The sequence below is a fragment of the Parasteatoda tepidariorum genome, chromosome 6 (genome assembly GCF_043381705.1).
Source record: "Parasteatoda tepidariorum isolate YZ-2023 chromosome 6, CAS_Ptep_4.0, whole genome shotgun sequence".
Lineage (NCBI taxonomy): Eukaryota > Metazoa > Arthropoda > Arachnida > Araneae > Theridiidae > Parasteatoda > Parasteatoda tepidariorum.
Window position 1 is genome coordinate 75,791,111 of NC_092209.1, and position 20,528 is coordinate 75,811,638.

Below are 20,528 nucleotides of genomic sequence, written 5' to 3' on the forward strand. Positions count from 1 at the left end.
AAAATTAGCACAAGTAATGTAAATAAAAATTATACAAAAAAAGTTTTACTAAGAATTTTTTTTTTGCTAAAAATTTTAATATTTTTTTAAATAAACAGTATAATTGGAATTTTTTTTTAAAAAATGACATTTTTTTTTTACAAATTCTTTTACTTTAAGAACATTGTTTGGAATTTTTGAAAACCAAAACTTTTCGTTTGCAGCTCGCTAAACAAATATTGTTAAAAACCTGAAACAAATAGTAATTAAGTTAGATAAGGAGTTAAAATAATATATTTTTTTTTGTTTCTCCTCTCAAAAACATTGTACACAGTTGGGATTGTGTTATTATATAAAAATTAAGATATTTGATTCAATAAAAAATTAAGAAAATATTTAAAATACATTTTAAATGTCTCTTGTACATGGTAAAGCTTTGAAACAATAACGATAATATCTATAAAATNAAGTTTTCTTTTTGTTAAAATTTTAATATTCTTTTAAATAAATAGTATAATTGAAATTTTAAAAAAAAAATTAATTTTTTTTTTATAAATATTTTTACTTCAAGAACATTGATTGGAATTCTTGAAAACCAAAACTTTTCTTTTGCTTATATATCTGCAGCTTGCTAAACAAATATTGTTAAAAACCTGAAACAAATAGTAATTAAGTTAGATAAGGAGTTAAAATAATATATTTTTTTTTGTTTCTCCTCTCAAAAACATTGTACACAGTTGGGATTGTGTTATTATATAAAAATTAAGATATTTGATTCAATAAAAAATTAAGAAAATATTTAAAATACATTTTAAATGTCTCTTGTACATGGTAAAGCTTTGAAACAATAACGATAATATCTATAAAATGATCAAAAGCCATAAACTGTTTACGTTGTAAATTTTCGTATTAAGAAAGGGTAATAGAAAAAATTTACTTCCATACAAAGAGTTGAAAATAACTGTTTTTTTAATTCTGCTTAACTTTTTCTACTATTTCTGAACAAAATTACAACCATTTAAAATTCAAGAGTAATATCAATTGTTTATTAATAAACATGAATTCTGCTCAACTCTATGTAATGCCGAAACACAAATAATTCTATTATTTTAATTAAAAGAAACGAAATATATATGAAATATTGTTAATTGTTATGAAATATTGTACTTAAATTGCTTTAAAAATACGAAGAGTGACTGCGCAACTGCCAACTCATTTGCAGTCCTTCAAAAATGTATAAAACATATCAATAAAATTAATTACATATTTTTATATTCCTAGATTACTATCTACGTTGTAAAAACTTCTCAACATTAAATCATATTCAAATATTTTATGATAATTCAAAAGTGAACCACATAAAAATTTGTAAAAACATACACACTGAGAAAAAAATATGGTAATTATTCATGGTATGAAAAATATGATTATTTATGATAATTCAAAAGTGTCCCACATTAAAATTTGTAAAAAAATACACACTGAGAAAAAAATTTGATAATGATAATTTACAATAATTCATAGTATGATAAATATGATAGTTTCTGATAATTCAAAAGTGTGTATTTTTTTTACATATAAATTTGTAAAAAAACACACTCTGAGAAAAAAAATAAGGTCAAAAACACCAAAAAATGTACCATGTTCCGGCTTCTATGGAAACATCAAAAATCTCGGAAAATTTTACCGAAACGGATTGGTAAACTGGTATAGTGTTGGTAAAATTAAGAAAAAAATAAGGTTTTGTAATCTGCCATAAAATTTGGCAAATGGGGTAAAATGTAGGTATTTTCTCATAATACCTTAGAACATAACATAAAAATCATTTATTCGGTTAAATTTGTTTTTCAGTTGTCGTACGTTAAAAATTGCTATTTACAATTGGTTGAACTTAAATTAGTTCTCTAAGCATGTTTGCCATTAAAGTACATATATTGCCTTTAAAACTTGAGAAAATACTTTTTTTTATGGCTATTAAAAACTATAATCCATTATAGGTATCAAAAAGAAATGGTACTTGAGTTAAAATAAGGCAAAAATTTTATACAAATTTTAGTAACACCAGAGACCTTACCGTAAGGCGATCTGAGATAATTTTTTAAAACCATTTCAAATCTGTACATATTATTTAAATTTCTTGTATTCATGTGCCGTTTAAGAAATTTAAATTTCTTACAAACTATATAGAAGACATTTTAAAAATAATTGAAATTAAAAAAAATCATAAAAAATAAAGTCTTCAATTTTTGATAATTTTGGAAATATTAAGCTTTAAAATTTTATTTTTAATTTGGATAATTAAATGATTAAATTTCAGGAAATGGTCAATTTTCATTAAAATAATGCAAATTTAACAACAGTTATTACATTTTTAAAAAAAGATTAAAAATTTCATTTTTCAATTTGCTTCATTCTTTATCGTTTTAAAAAAAAATATTATGCATTAAAATTGAAAATAATTTTTTTTCATTTCCTGAATGCAAATTAAAGTAAAATGGCTGGATTATAATTACTCCTAATTTCAGGAAGATTTATTGCCTTAAATTTTGAAAAAAAAGTGAGAAAGAAAGTTATTCTCGAAAAACAAAAATCCGAAACTTCTGCATATATTAAAGATTAATGGAACAAAAAAAAATAAACTTCTTGTTCTAATTTAGATACAAAAATAGTTTTTCATTTTTTTTAAAAAACACTAATTGCAGTATTTTTTTTTTAAAAAATAAAAAAAGAAGCCCTAAATTTTCCGAATGATCGATTCCTATAAAACTCGAAATTATAATTGTAAGTCTGAAACGCAACCAAAAGTGCATTCAAGAAACAGTTTCACTTTCACTTATATCCCACTCAAGCACTTATCACGTGATGAAATCACGTGATAAGAAAGAAAATGACGGGAATATTTTTACCCGTTTCTTCCCGTGATGTAACTAAATAAAAAGAAAAAAGAAAGAAAAAAATATTCATTTGAGAAAAAAAAAAAGACCTCTTGTAAGAATTTCATGGTTTTGTTTTCATTAGTAACTCCAGACAGGAGCGAAGAAACTATAATATTCACAAATTCTATTAATTGTCACTACAAATCTAATTTATGTCGGAAATAACGTGAGGTAAGATATTTTGTTAAATATTCACTTTTTTGGGATAATTTTTATCTTTTTAGTATAAGTTTATTTTATGATTTTAGACACTGACTGTTTGGAAAAGGATGATTAGTGTATACATGTTATTAAACTTTAAAACATGCATATTTTTATAATTTTCAACGATTTCAAACTACATTGATTATTTGATGCCAAATACATCCTTTCGAACTAATGTAATCCGTTGATTGTCATTTCCAATCTATTGAAGTATGAGATTTTGTTAAATATTTAATTTTTAAAAAATGTAATACTATTAGTAAATGTTTATTTCTTGATTTTTGACATCATAACTGCCAGAAAAAACATGTTTTTTTAAAAGTCAGGATAATTAACTGAGGTAACAGTTAGAATAAATAATTGAAGAATTAACTGAAGTAGGAGATTTTGTTGAAAATGTATTTTTGGAGAATTTTAATCATGTTAGTAATTTTTGATATTTTTATGATTTTGAACTCTAAGACTATCTGAAAAACATCTTTGTAGTAAATCTTTTTAATCTTATTAAACGTAATAGAATATATATTTTAATATAGTGTACGCATTTTAATCAACATTGTTAACTTGTTGGCAAACATATTTTTTCAAAGTAATGCTTTTTTTTTTTCAATTGATATTATATCAACGTAAATATCACAACATACAATCATATATTTCAATAAAATTCAATTTTATGTTTTTTTCGCTTAAATTATTTCAATAGTTGGTATAAGTAATTATAATTAAAAATTAATTATAAACGATAACAAAAAAATTTCAACAAATGTTAAATGAAACGACAAAAATTGAGGGAAAAAAGAAATTTTAATTAATAATATGATGCTATATTAAAAATATATTTTCTTCTCATAGCTAAAGAATTAATAGTAAATAATTCTTAACAAATTAAATACTTATAATTTATAACTAATTATAAACAATATGATAAAGGATTTCTTAAAAAAATGGAAACACCGAAAATTAAGATAAAAAAGTAATTTCAAACGATACTATGATGTTATAATAAATACCTCTAGTCATCCCATATGCTAAAGAATTAATTACAAATGATTCCTTACAAATTAATAATTAAATAATTATGATTAGTAATTCATTACGAATGACATGATAAAGATTTATAAAGTTAAAGATAAGGAAAAATTAAAGATAATAACGATTTATGATAGGGATTTGGATTTATGAATTTAGAAACAATGAGAATTGAGGTAAAAAAAATACTCCAAATGATAATATGATTTTAGAATAAATTTATGTCATAGCTAAACAATAAATAATAAATAATTCTCTGCAAACTAAGTAATTTTAATCAACTATAATTTGAAATTAATAAAGAAATTTTTTAAAATTTTTTTCTTCAAATCAAATTACTCCGTCAAAACCCAACAAGTTGAGGACAAAAGAAACAAAAATTAAAAGAATAAAATAAATTTCAAACGATAATAAGTCGACTCTAAATGCATATTTTTTGTTTAATAACTATAGAATTAAAAAATTATTTTTCCTGAAAATTACTTAATTAACTTTGCTTTAAAAAAGCTTTAAAGAGGCATTATTGTCTTTGTATATAAAGATAAATTTTCCTATTTTCATTGACAAATTTTCGAAAAGACAATAAACAATGTTTTTAAAAAAACAATAAGCTGTACGACCATATTCTATTACATCAGATGTTAATTACTCAATTCCGCGGCTTTTGTCCGTAGCGTTTTCATCAACTTATTATTTTTTTATGCACGCCAACTTTTTTTATGCAAAGCAAGCAACGTTTTTTTTTTTTTTTTTTGAAAGTATGTTTGTATAAGAGAATGGAAATAAAAATTTATCCGCAAACGATCATACCTGTAGTTTAAAAGAAAAAAGAGTAATTTTTTTTTGTACAGTGATCAAAAAATAAACGGACTACCACGAATTACTTTTGATCGAATTATAGGATCTTCACGTTCTAGATTCTTAATGGTTCGAGGAGGTATCTTCAAATATGCTAATTAATAAGTGCAGACGATATTTTAAGTAACGAAATCAGACACAAAAACGTACTTCTCTGAATAAAGATACCTTTTTTTCCGACGAATTCGGATTTCTGTTCCACAAAATATAAGTGGTAGTCACAATCTGGGAAATCTAGTCCTAATAATAAGGTCAAGAGAGGGATCCAAAGTTTGGATTTTTAATGTTTATTTTATTTTTTGGGTATTTGGCCATTTGAGAAGTGAGTCGAGAAATTTTTGCTCACAAATATATAATACCCTCAGAGGGTCAGAATCCCTCAGCCATTCTGCAAACAGGGAAAGTTTTTCTTTGGTTTTCTGAGTCATGTATCGCAATTGCAGGTTAGTTCCATGAAGGCCATTTTTTCTCGACGTTTGATACAAAAGTTTTCTCGTCTTTTGGGGTGAGTTCGAATTTACGAGAATTTGGAATTGAACTCCCGAACCGAAAAATGGATTTGCTGTTCAACGTCGATTATGAAATAAATGAAATCAAAACAAAACCAATTGATTAAAATTTTCGTTTCTTTTCCTTTGTTATTGACGTATGCCTGTCAAGCCATGTTATCAGCCTGTTTATCAGTGGCGCCATCTAGGGCCAAGAATTCAACTTCTACCACACTCATATGTTAATCCCGTTTATAGGGCGGACCCATTCATACATCCATTCATTCATTCACAGATCATAATTTTGACTAGAATCAGAGAACGATTAATCTCCCATTCAGTACTTCCAGAAGTATTTTTTTTATTTATTTTATAATCGTCGTCGAACATCCGACCGAATTTTGTGGGTTTACGACTACTAACGTTCAACTCAGTAGCCTTGTAATTTTGAACCCAATCCAGAAGACAAGGGAATTCCTGAATCGAGTAGTGAGAGAAATTTGCCTACGTGGAGGACTTTTTGATGGAGCTAACCCGCATTTGCGTTACATGGAGAAGAAGACCACAAGAACCTCCTACCATTAGCCTGACTGCAAGGGGACTCTAACCCATGAACCGTCTATCACTGAGAATATTTCAAGTTAGCACTGTGGTCGGCGCAAACCAGATGTAGAATTCGTATCGACTGGGATTCGAACCCGGTTCGCCGCATTAGAAGTCGAGCACTCTATCCCCTGAGTCATCGCGGTTCTCCCCAGAGGTATTAATCTGTTATGGGAACATGGAGGATTTTGGGACTAGGCAGATTTAGCGTACATCAGTCACCATTTTAACACATGGGGAGTCTTTAGCCGGAGGGGTTCGAGCCAGCGCTCTACCGACCAGGCTATCCCGATCCCTTCCCTTCTTTTGCATCATTTCAATGTCCATCTTTGACACCATACCATACGTTTCTTTTCCCGCCCGTTTCTGTAGAAAAAAAAACAGCAGCGTCTAAAAAGAGCGAAAAAGAAATAGGAAAAAATAGCACGGGAAAAAGCATTTTGTTAATTATATAAATATAATGATCAATTCGTTTCGGATTAAGTCGGAATTTCATGTAATTAGATAATTTTCTGAGCCTAATTAAATATTTCTTTGAAAAAATTAATTAACATACAAGGATTCATTTAAAATTTACGGAAAGCAGCTTTCCTCACTTTTTATTATTCAACAAATTGAATAGAACTTTTTAGCAAATCAAAAACAATTCTTAATTTCAATAACTCTTATTGTACTAACATTGTTATATCGTAATAAACAAACAATGCCTTTTCAACGAGTTATTTATTTTTAAAAAATATTGTATTAAATTGAAATATTTTATTACTTACTTATTTCTACGACACTACAGCCTGCTGTAAGTCTTGTCTTGCAGAACAATATCGTTTCAGACTTTCCAATATTTATCTTTTGACTTCCTGTTTTTCTCCTTCAAGGTGTTTAGATCTTTGGTGTAATCTTATTTTTTCCGGTCCACCTATTGGTCTTGAATTTAAAGATTTACAATTTAAGGACTTTACTACGATTTCTAATATCGTTTAACCTTTCAATGAACTCTGGCCATGGCAAAAGTCTTGATTTAATAAATCAAACTGGATTTTTTTTCGCTTGATTATTGGTCAAGTTCACTAGTGTTGCTCAATATCCACAGTGTATTATATACTTTATTTAGACTGAAAATTCCTTTCAAAATTTTTCTGTGAAGATTTGTTAAATTAGATTTGTTTAGCGTAGAATTAGATTTGTTTCACTGCCATACGTAACTATTCATCTTATTTCTGAAGGTGGTTTTCTCTATTATCAACAGATGGCAGCACAAGGAACCTATTTATAACCTTCTCTGAATGATACGAATGATTTGATTTAAACTAATTTGAGTTATAAAGTTTATTTTTGAAGTATAAAAATAGTAGAGTTGTAAATTTTTGTTTTGTGTAGTTGAATTATAAAGTTTAGCATAAAGTTTTTATTTAAAGTTTAAAAAAAATTATAAATGATTCAAGTTATGGGCAATTTGCTATGAAAAGAAAAATTAAGATGGGAATGAGAATTAAGAATTAAGATGAGAATGAAAAGAAAAATAAGAATTAAGATGAGAATGAGAATGAAATAAAAGTGATACAAATTTAATCACGTATCAAACCTAATCATTCAATATTTATTCCTAGAACTATTTTGTTCATATGATTGCGACTATTAACTAAAATAAAATATAAAATAACATACTAGCAATTTACATAACGTAGATCTCAGTTCCGAGCCATAACAATATCTTTTTTTTTCTTTAATGGAACGAACAAACTATGTGATTCTCTCATTAAGAATTAAAATAAAGTGAATAACTGTTTAAAAATATTCAATATTGTTTCAATTCTATCGTTTCAACTGTTACAAACTAACGAATGAAACACACTCGCTACGTTAAAAAGAAAAAAAAATAGTTACGTCATGTTATGACGTCATGGAACAGCCCAAGACATCCGGTATTTTTTTTTTAGGGATAGATAGTGAATAGACCTAATAATTGTTATTGATGTTTACGCATGATTACGCATGATGTTTACGCATGATGTTACGCATGATGGTTACGTATGCATACCCTCCAACTTATGAGGATTTTGAAAATAATTCTTTCTAGTGGTAGCGAACCAAAGTAGAAATTTTTAAAGCAAATGGATCTCTCATAAAACTTTTATCAGAACTTAAGAATCTAGCCAATATGGCCTGCACTTTTATAAGTAATAGTGGACAAGTTACGCTAAAATTAATTTTTTTAAAATATTAAGACATTAATTTTGCTACCGTCTGAAAAGAAGATTTCTGAAACTACGGAAATTCCGTAGCAGTTGGAGGGTATGCGTATGATTAACGCATGCACTGATGGTGATGCCATAAATTTTGTTTTTTGTTCATTAATAACGAAGCTTAATTCATTTGCTGCTTTTATAAAATGACTGATAAAGAAAATTTGTGCAGTTCTAACTCTAATAATATATTTAATATTTAACTCGTCAAAAAATTTACTCCCCTAGAGACTATTATTAATTGATAAATTTTAACAATACAATTAAGTAATATAGACTTGTTTTAGACATAAGGAAATTTTTGACATAATAGATTCATCAAGAATTCGAGAAATCATCAATTGCTTTATACTGTCGGAATCTTGGGTATGAATTCGATTTCGACAATGTTAAAATTATTTCAGTCACATCAGCTCATCTTGATGCCCTGGAATTTTTTTTTTTATTCATTTCATTAGTTTCTCTTTAATTCTCCATAAAACGTGGAAATGCATTTAACCCTGATTCGCGCATCTGAGCCATTGTAATTTTTCATGTTCTGTATTTCATCTTTTTTCTCTTCCGGCTACTGTGGTTTATTTAGTATTGTATTTTGCTCATTTTTATTTTTCGAATTTCGTTGGTAAATTTACATGTTTTTTTTTCTTTAAATTTAATTATTATTATTTTTTTTTTAATGGTGGTCATTTGGAACTACTGCCCATCGGCCACAGAAAGTGCCAGAATTGCTAACTCTCTCTTCGTTACCCAGTGGGCACTTGTGGCGAAGCAAGACCGCCTCCAAAGAAAAAGGAGTAACTCCTCCTTCTTTCGAGGTGGCCTTGGACGGAGCCACGGAGGTGGAGCAGCGTCCCCCACGTCACCCTACCACAACCCGTTTTTAGGGCGGGTCACATTCACACACAAAGGACATAGAACACAGAAAGAAAAAAACATCCATGCCTTGCCCCCGATTCGAACCCAGAACCTTTCTGATGTAAGGACAGTTCTCTGCCCCCTACACAGGCCGATCAACGCTCGACTAATTATTTAGTGACATCGAATTCGGGTTCAACAGAGTTTGAAATTGATTTCGACTTCACATTTATACAAGAATTACTAAGGTGCTTTTTTCTTCGGTTTTTTTTCCCGCCATCACTTGTGTAGACCTCAGGAAAAAGCCTTACCTATTAGAAGATCTATACTCTGTTGCAAGTTAAGAAAAAACCATTATCTCTAAGGAGCAGTGGCGTACGCAAGGGAGGGGTTTAGGGGTTTAAACACCCCCCTTAAGCTCAGATAAAATGGCAAAAATAAAACTTTTAGTAGAAATTATGCGTGCTATTATTTTTCAAGACTATATATTTTTATTTGCCTTTTTTTCTCACGGTATTTCTCAGAATAGTGAAAAAACATTTACTATAATAGGGTTGTAGTTTTGAAACCAAATTCACGTGATACTGTTACGGACTGGTTCCTTTCTGTCCTGCCAGTATAATAGTTTTCGAGACTAGCTGTCATTCGCGAGGTCTTTACGCAATGATTACTGGAATCCTAGACGTTCTGTCGTCTTAAAGACAATTCGAGAATTTTGAAGATGCGGTGAAAAATTATATAAAAGGGGGAACGGAGTACAGTGGAGTTAGTTAGTCAGTCTAAGATCTATCTCTGCCGCTTGTCTTTCGGAGCTTGTCGTTAAATCTGTTTTGTCTTAACAAAAAGTTCATTCAATCGCTGAACCCGTCGTCGCCACTATTTCGACTAGGGAAAAAATTAGTAACAATACCATTGGAGATACTGTGCTCGTTGAAGTTATTCATTCCAGCTCGAAACTTTGAGATCCTAGCATAGCGGATATTTCTGTGCCAATATATGTATATATAGAGAGAGAGAGATATTTGCTGTTCTTGGATCTTTAGAATGTCAAAACGCAAGAATTTAACGATTTTTAATTATTTTGTGAAAAAATCACGACCTGAAATTAGTGAGGGCACAGCATCTAGTACCAATGTAAGTTTTTTTGTTGTACAGAAATGTGATACTTCAGTTGAAGAAAACGTTTCTAGCATAACAAAATCTGATGAATGTGAAAGTGGTCCTCAAAGTGTTACTTCCCACCCGTATGACATTGGACTTTTTTCAGAAGATATTACATTATGTTCCTAAACTTAAAAAAATCAAATCAAAATTTAACTAAACAATGTTGTCGAAATAAAAAGTCAAAATTGTCCAGCTGTCTAAATTAGATAAATAATAGTGCTTTATTACAGACTCGAATTTCTTTTAGCAGTTTCAGAAAATTATGAACACCCCCCTTGAAAAAATTCTGCGTACGCCACTGCTAAGGAGAGAGCCTTTTTGCATCTAAGTGTACGCCAAATGGATGCCAAGCTCCCCGCGCAAACGTATATCAACAACGCCAACTCTTGAAACGACGTTGCCTTTTTCTTTGACTGCTTTCCTTAAATGGTGTGAAATGAAGGAAAACAAAACTTATTGAATAATAAATTAGCAAGTAATCAGAACTAATAAAAATGAAATCTAAAAATTGGAACAGACAGACTATTTTTCTTTTCTTTCGCATTTAAAGAAACTTATGAAAGAATAACAAATTTCATTTCGTGCAGACTATTTTCGTCTGCAATGAAATAAAAGTAAAAATTCCTTATCTCTTTGATTTGTTAAGAGCATGTCAGCACAAGACGCGCTATTTTTAGTGGTCCAATTAAATCCAGACCTCTTGCAACGTTACATAGTTGTTCCTTTTCAAACGAATGCTCGCCTTATTTATCGAAATATGTCGCCAAGTCTAGGATTCCAGTAAGACTACGAAACTATAACTTCTTTTTTGATAATTCTATCATATATATCGTAAAAGATAGCACGAATTATATTTTTGCCCGACGTGTTTAACTTTTAAAAGCTTTTAAATTGTTTTATAGGCATATTTGTATAATTTTATAACGAAATAAAACGGAACTATATGCTGCCGCGGATGGTTACATAAATCCTATAACGCAATGGCCTTTTCTTAAGTTGCAACATCGTTCTCCATTTTTTTATGGTTATGAAAACCTAATTAATCGAGCTTCTTTTAGTGGAAATAAATCAAAATTATATAAAAAAAAAAGTTCATTTATAGCTTTGAATATACTAACAAATAAGACTGCTATTTTTTGTCGAAATATTGAATGCAAAGAAAAAATGTTTAATGAATTTGTTCTTGGTGTATCCATGTGCTGAAAATGATTAAAAAAAATTGAATAATGGCTTTCCAAATAAAAAAAGGAAAGAAAGAAAAATTTTTATTAACAATTCTTAATTTTTGAATGTAGCTATTTTAACAAATCTAGAACATCTAATAACTGTCTTGCATTATTAGATGTCATAGATCTAGAACATCTTTAGTTATTTAAGATATAGAACAGCAATTAAAAAAGACTGTAATTATAAAAATCATTGTATAAAACTGCTAATAATCATTGTATAAGACTGCTAATTATTTTCAAAATATTTAATGCAATTAAAAAATAAAATATTTAATTATTATGAATTGTTCTTAGTGTCTGCATATGCTGCGAATGACTTAAACAAACTGAATTATGGTTTTCAAAAAAAAAATTATCACAGTTATCAGAAAACCAATTCTTTACTTAAGAATGTTGTTATTTTATTTTGAATTGAGTAACTCGGTGAAAAATACTTACTAAATTCTTGTATAAATGTATATCCTTTCTATAATTTATTCAACATATTATTATTTAAATAGACTTTTTTTAAAAAAATTGCTTATATCTATCGGAATTTTACACACATAGGTTCATTAAAAAAATTCAAAATATGAAATAAGTTATGGATTAGGGGTTGGAAATAAATATAATTATTTCTGGTTTTAAAAAAATCGAATCGCTTCAATAAGTCCTAGGATTGAGCAAGAAACTTTTTAGGAACCACTGATCTAGAGAGTCCTATATTTTGGAGTTTGGGAACTGTAATATGGTATTAACTTCTATATGGAGACAAAAATCCTAATATTGTGACTACAATATCAAAAATATCATATTACAAAAAATTTGCATATTTCCTCTAACATTTTACACACATAGATTCCTTAAAAATGTTCAAAATATTAAATAAATTATGGATTAGGGATTGGAAATAAGTATAATTATTTCTGGTTTAAAAAATCTTTCTAATGCTAATCTTTTCATGGAACCCTAAAATTCCGAAGGAAAATTTTTGGGAACAGCTGATCAAGAGAGCTCTATATTTTGGCGTTTCGGAGCTGAAATAAGGTACCGTCATGTGGGGCTACTTTCTGCAGTGCAAATTCTAATTTGACACTTTTCAAGTGCTGCTATTCAGTATTATGTTTTTTTCACGTTGAAAATGCGTAGAATTTAAAGATAGAAGTCTCCTCTATTACTACAAACATTTTTTTCGAATTTTAAAACAATCTCAGAGTGTGTTTTGTTTATCCAATGTCAACTTCTTTCCGAGAACGTCAGACGTCGAAAAGTGTGCGTGGAAACTTTAGCTGTGAAATGCAAAGACGTTGATAAAACAATTGTCGTAAGTGCAAAATTTTGTATTTATATATTAATAAACAATTATATCATGTTAGCGTTAAAAAATTTTGAAAATTAATAACAAATAAACAGAAAATGAAAAAAAATGCACTGTGGGGCTACTTCGTGCAAAGTTTCATTCGTTTTTTTTTTCGACCGAAAAATTTTCAGACGTTATAAAAAAATATCTGGAACGAGAAACTACCATGACTACACTTTCGAAAAGCTGCAACAATGTTTGCAAGCAGTTGCTGGTGGTATGTCGATTGCAGAAGCTTCTCGGAAGTACAAAATCCACAGAAATACTATCTCTAATAAAATTCACAAGAAACACGTGAAACGTGCTGGTAAACTATTATTTTTCGTCTACAAAGATTTTTCTAATGAATTAATCAAACTGTAGTGTAACGGAATATCGGCTATTTCAAATTAATTGTAAATTAGGACAAAAGTGACTAAAAGTACACTTAATAAAGAAATTTAATTAATAACCACAGATACAAACATAAATTACATTTGAACAAAAGTAAAAAGAATTAAAATTAAAGAAAACTCGGGGAAAGGGGAAAAGTCATGTTTAGGGTTTCATATCCGAACTTGAACTGAGTCTCGGTGGTGGGGACATAGGTGGCACCACAGGGTATTGGTTTGTTACAAAACGATTTAACACATAAAAATATATTTTATAGGACATCAGGTCATTTTGACAGAAACTGAAGAGCAAGTTCTGTCATGTTCATTCAAGCATGTTATGTTCAAATTTATCAGTATTATAAATGATAATGAATATGTAATAATTATTATTTTCTAAATTTCATTCATTTCAATGTTCAAAAATGTATATGGTTTCCTTTTGTTTAAACTCAAATGTTATGAAATAAACATTCTTTTCAAGAAAAAATTCTTTAAAGAAAATAGTAAAATTATTTTCAAACTAATATCTTTGCATATCTTGATGTTTTTGTTATTAAAAATGTCAACAATTAACTTTTTTAACAATTTTATATCAATATTTTACCAAAAACGTGATTATTAAACTGAATTCCAATGCTACACAAAGTAGCCCCACTTGGGGGCTACTTTGTGCAAGGCATGTTTTGACCTATTATTCGTAAATATTACATACAAATAATGCCAATATTGATCAAATTCACTCGTCTGAGTCCAGTTATGAATATAATATCGATAAATTTTATTTAAGTTTGAATTAACATAGTTTTTTACATGTCAAAGTTCAAAAACTGAGAAATCCTGCACAAAGTAGCCCCACATGACGGTATTAACTTCTATGTTAAGACAAAAAATCTCAATATTGTGATTTCGTTACAATATTTTAATTCATTTGATTAAAGTATTATTTTCATTCTAGGTCCAAGGAAGGAGAATGATTTGGGAACTACTTGAAGTTCTTATATGTATCGTAATAGTTGCTGCTTTCATATGGTGCATATGCAGATGCTGTTGTAGGGGCAGTGGAATATGTTGCTGCAAAGATAATCTCGTCGTCATTGTGTAGCAAAGGTGCTATCGAATATTTATATCGATATAATATCGATATCAATATAGTATCACTCATCTAATAAAGATAATCTCGTCGCCATTGTGTAGCAAAGGTGCTATCGAATATTTATATCGATATAATATCAATCTCAATATAGTATCACTCATCTAATAAAGATAATCTCGTCGTCATTGTGTAGCAAAGGTGCTATCGAATATTTATATCGATATAATATCAATATCAATATAGTATCACTCATCTAATAAATATATATTCACTCTTTTAAGCTATAATGCTACAGAGGAAATAATTGCTTCTGTCACCACCAACAACGTATAAGTCTTATAAAGCGCTAATAAAATATGAATTTTCGGTGTAAGTTAGATGCATTTGAGTTATAGTTAAAATGTTGCATTGGTATCCAGTCTGCGATCAAACTACTTAATTTAAAAAATTAAAATGTATCAAAAAATGGCGTTACGTGAGTTGGTGCAATTCTGACGGAGCGATGTGTAAATGCCATCAGTAATATCACAACAAGATTCAGGGTTGAGATATTCTGTGAAAACTAAAAACATGTTGTATGACTATCTTATCTGAGGCCAAACCCTTAATTATGAATTTAAAATGCATAAAAAAAATGGCGTTACATGAGTTGATGTAGTTCTGACGGAGCCATGTGTAAATATCCTTAGTGATATCACAGCAAATGCTGCAATTAGAATGATGGGCACTTCTGTAAAGAATTGGATCTCATTATTTACTTATAACTTGCAACTTTCAGAATTGGCATATTTTGCGAGAACTAGTCTGAGACAAACGTCTGAGAGAGAGTCTGAGGCAAAAGCCCTAAAAATTACGAACTTAAAATGCTCCAAAAAATGATGTTACGTGAGTTGATGTAATTCTGACGGAGCAATGTGCAATGCCAGCAGTGATATCACAACAAGTGTCACAATTAGTATGAGAGACTCTTCCGAAATGAATTGAATCTCTTCATTTGCTTAGTAACTTGCTCTTTCAGGATTGAGATATTCTATGAAAACTAAAACAATGTTGCATGGTAAGTAGTCTGAGACCAAACCCCTAAAAATTATCTACTTAAAATGCTCCAAAAAATGATGTTACGTAAGTTGATGCAATTCTGACGGACCGATGTGTAAATGCCATCAGTGATATCACAACAAGCGTTACAATTAGTATGAGAGATTCTTCCGAAATTAATTGAATCTCTTTATTTGTTTAGTAACTTGCTCTTTCAGGATTGAGATATTCTGCGAGAACTAAAAACATGTTGCATAAGTATCTTAAATGAAGGCAAACCCCTAAAATTGTGAACTTAAAATGAATCGAGGCAATTCTGATGAAGCAATGTGTTATTGCCCTCAGTGATATTACAACAAGTGTGACAGTTTTTTGAATGTTATTATTGCATTATTATTTAACACCGTTATTGTCAGAGTCTCATTCATAGCAAGTATATATACTATATTCGTGGTGCTATATTATACTATAATCATGGACACAACCCTGTAACTTTAATTAACACAACAGCCAATTGATAATGTATAAATAATTTAAATCAATGAAACTTTTCTTAAATTTTTCTGTTCCGTAATTCAGCTTGAGTTTTATTATTGAATATCTTTTAAACATTTTTGTTGAATAAGTGACATTTATTTTGATAAAATTCTAGTGTTTTTTTAATGTATTTTTTACTTTATCAAATTTGTTTAGTAAATAATGTTATTAGTTGATTGTGGATTACAATAAAAATGCATTTTCCTTTATAATATTAGTTTCAAAATCAATGCCCAATAATTTTATTATGAGTTTTCGAAAACAGTAGTTTAGTTCTTAGTATTAAAAAGAGTATTGAAATTTAAAAAAAATAGCTATCAGCATTATATAATATATACATAGCTGCAAACATGGATAGGGAAAAATCCAGTAGATTTTACGAAATAGAATAAATTTCTTGACAATTGTTACAAAATGTTTTTAATATTTTACACGTAGGGAATTTTAGGTATTTTTAGCCATCAAAATAAAAATAAAAAACTGCAATATTTTCCAGTTACAATTAACACTGAATGAACTCGATGTAATGTATTATGTTTACTCTTAATTTTGAATAGTAATAAGGATTTAATTCATTAAAGATAGTCAACTGACTTTTATAAATGTGGCTCGCTTCTTCATGCATTAGTAACACTTATTTAAATGTTCAAGCAAGCAATAATCTGCGCAAAAATTCTATTTCAATAGGGATTTTTTAAGGTAACTTTTTCAATTTTAGGGAATTTTCTAAAATGCACAGAAGCCAGGAGAATTTTTATTAAACCAGTAGACCAGGTGAATCTGGCAAAATCCAGTAGAGTTGGCAGCTATGTATATATAATCACGGTACAAAGTCGATAGCATGAATTGCTGCACAATGATAAAGAATAAACAAATCCAAATTAGTTCACACAAAAAATACTTCTAAAAAATATATTTTTGTTAATTTTACATGAAAAGAATATTTTTTTTAAGATTGTTTAAACCATCTATCAAGAATTTCATTGTTTCACCATTAACAGCTATTTCAAAGAAACTCATACAATCATAAAGGAAATTTAACTTTCATCTGTATTTTAAAGTTTTTGTTTTCACTTTTTTAAAAAAATACTAAGTATAAACTATTTCAATCACGTAACTTGTGAGGATTATCTAATATCCCTATGTATAGACACCACTGTGCAGTCCTTAGGGGCGACTCCGAGAACTTATGAGGCAATGACTTCGGTCAATTTATTGTTGTGTCATCTTTACTTCTGTTCCTGTTCATTTATTTTTATTTTTGCCTCACCATTAGAAATAAAACTTGTGAGGATTAAAAAAAGAAACTACAAAGCTTTTGGTTGTTCATAAAACGGGGATTTCCCTTTGCTTTACGTTACCTAATTAAACTTGGTGTTTTCATTATCTAGTTTAGATACAGATTATAAAAACATTAGTCTTCTAGCCGAATTAGTCTTCATTTATATTATATTCCCAAGATTTTACACTTAAATTAAGCGAAAGAAATGCAACCATGAAGCCGCAAAAAATTAAACACCGGATTGTTTATCTTAGAAGTATCCCTTCTTGTGGCTATTATTCCCAAACATTTTTCGCCAAAAAATAGCCAATTGAGTACTTTATAATGGAATTAAAATACTTGTGAGCCATTTTCTTTAGATAGAGCTTATTCTAGGTGCTGCAGAGTTACAGGTATTATTCTGACATTTGCAAGAGTTTCTCAATGACGGTAATATACATTCAAATATTACAGTTAATTAAATATTTATAATAATTACATGTTTATTTTTAATTGCATACTTTTTTTAAATGTTTTATTCATTTCGAATCCTCAAGTTCGTTAAAATCTTTTTTGCTATAATTTAATAAATAGTCTATTTGTTTAGAGATTAAACATGTTTTTTTTTCAAATACGTGAAATTTGAAATAATTAATAACTTTTATTCCATTTAATATCTTTTTTATATTATATAATAAATATTTTAATCAATGAATCATTGTTATCGTCTGAATTTCCGAAGCCTTTATGCCTAATTAATACAGCAAATTTTAAAATGTTTTCATGTAAAGGTAGATTAAATCCATTTTTATATTCTTTGATGGATTGAAGTGAAAAAATATTTTTAAATTAATAATAACTTATTATTTTCTTTAAATATTCACTCCACAGAAAAAAGCTCATCCATTTTTTCTCACCCGTGTTCAACATAGAATTAAATAATGGAACTTTATTCTGAGCAAATTTATGTAAAATATAAATTAGGGTAAACTAATTAGTGAAGGAACACTTAAGCTTCGCTTACCTTTTAAGAAATCATATTAATTTCAAAATTCGTAATTTTAGTTAAATGACAGTGTCAACATATTTGTTACTAATTGCAAATTTTACAAATTGCTAATTTGTTACTAATTGCAAATTGTAGAGAACTTACATAATATTGTTTTAAAGTTTTGGAGGTTCAAATAACAAGTAGTAAGAAGACCAAGTGAAGAAACAGCTCTTACCAGTGAATGAACACCCAGTAAAAGAACACTTAATTTTGGTTATTTTTTAATGCTCTTTATGAATTTATAAGCCATACAATTATTTAAAAACAAGCCTATTCTTGAAATTATAACATATAAATACTTGGAAAATGTTAACTTTTTTTTGTAACCCTGAATTGAAAATGAAAGTGTCATCATATTAACACATACTGTTCATTCACTGGGAAATCTATGCCCAGTAAAGGAACATGCCTGTTCCCTCACTCGTTCGAAGTTGTTTTTCGTATTTTTAACATACTTTTGATGCGGAATATCACTAACGGTACAAGAAAATTAAAATTTATCTCTTATTTTCATTAACTTAGAAAAAAACTAAGTAAAAGAACACTTGTTCCATCACTGATTTTTTTTCGTTTGGTGATCCAGTGAATAAACACCCCCATATCTCAGTACTTTACCATGCTATGATGCTTCAAACAAATAAAACGTAACTTCAATAACTATATTTTGAATTCTCTTTTTCACAGTGAGAAAAATAAGACTATTACATGCAATTAATTCCACTTCAAACATATAAATACAAACACTCACCTTATAATTTTTTCAAAAAACAAGGTGTTGCAGAGATAATAGAAAATTCAAAAAATTTTCCAGAGAAGTCTATGTGACCAGGTAATCCAAAACATTGTTAGATGACTTCATATTGTTTGGCAGTTAGCTATTGTTACCAATCAGTCTAAAAAAAAACTTTCAAATTCTTATTTTTAATCAATACATATGAAATGTTCCTTCACTGGGTAGTGTTCCTTCACTGGTTGGTTTACCCTATGTTTTGTTCGTTCTATGAAACATTAAAAAAATAATGATATTGTTTCTGTTTGTTTTAATTGTCTAAATTTGTTTAAAAAATTGCTTATAATTACTTATTTTTCGTGTTATTTATTGCAAAATGCATGGAAAATAAAAGGAAAACGAACGATCAAAGTTTGCACAATAAACTATTTTGCAAAATAAATTGCAAGCTTCAAGATGTGTTAATATTATTTGTTTACTATCTTTTAAACATATGTTAATATTATTTGTTTACTATCTTTTAAACATATTGTTGTTAGATTTTGTCAAAATTTCTATTTCTTTTAATAGCCTAAATTTATTTTTAAAAACATGCAGATAATAATTTATATTTTGTGTGATTTATTGCAAAATGTACGAAAAACATAAGGAAAACGAACAATTAAAAAATTATTATGCGAAACAAATTGCAAGCTTAAGGTTGTCTTAACATTATTTGCTTATTACAAAATCTTTAAAACTGATTATTGTTAGATTTTGTCAAGATTTTTATTTGTTTAAATAGCATAATTTATTTTAAAAAAGATGCACGCGATAATTTATATTTTGAGTGATTTATTGCAAAATGTGCGAAAAATATACGAAAAACAAACAATTAGAAAACTATTATGCGAAATAAATTGCAAGCTTAAAGTTGTCTTAACATTATTTGTTAACTTCAAAAACTTTTAAAACTGATTATTGTTAGATTTTGTCAAAATTTCTATTTGTTTTAATAGCCTAAATTTATTTTTAGAAAAGCATGCATATAATAATTTATATTTTGTGTGATGTATTGCAAAATGTGCGAAAAATATAAGGAAAACGAACCATTAAAAAACTATTTAACATTATTTGTTTCCCACAAAAGCTTTAAAACAGATTATTGTTAGATTTCCTAATATTTAAAGTTATTTTGATACCTTAAAATTATTACTTTTTTTTAAAAAAAAAATATGGTGTTATTTATGTATTCTGTGGTGTATTGCAGAAAAAAATTGAAATTAAAAAAAAATGACTAATCAAATTTTTCACTAAAAAAAACTTTTCATGTCGAAAAAATTTTAACCCTTAAGGAGTCTTGACATTTAATATCCACAAAAACTGATAAAAAAATTATTGTAAGATTTTTTCACTGTTATAGTTATTTTAATAATCGAAAATTATTAGTTTTTAAAAAAGAATACAAGCAGCATTTTTTATATCTTCTGTGATTTTTTGCCTAAAATATTTAAAATACGAATAAAAAGCTATCAAAT

General features: G+C 28.2%; 1 long non-coding RNA gene across 1 annotated transcript; it reads left to right on the top strand.

Annotated features, from left to right (window-relative positions):
* Positions 1-452: 452 nt before the first annotated feature.
* On the top strand, positions 453-16,181 carry LOC122271925 (uncharacterized). Its single transcript, XR_006226671.2, has 2 exons — positions 453-3,086; positions 14,257-16,181. It is a non-coding gene; the product is annotated as an uncharacterized lncRNA (long non-coding RNA).
* Positions 16,182-20,528: the final 4,347 nt, after the last annotated feature.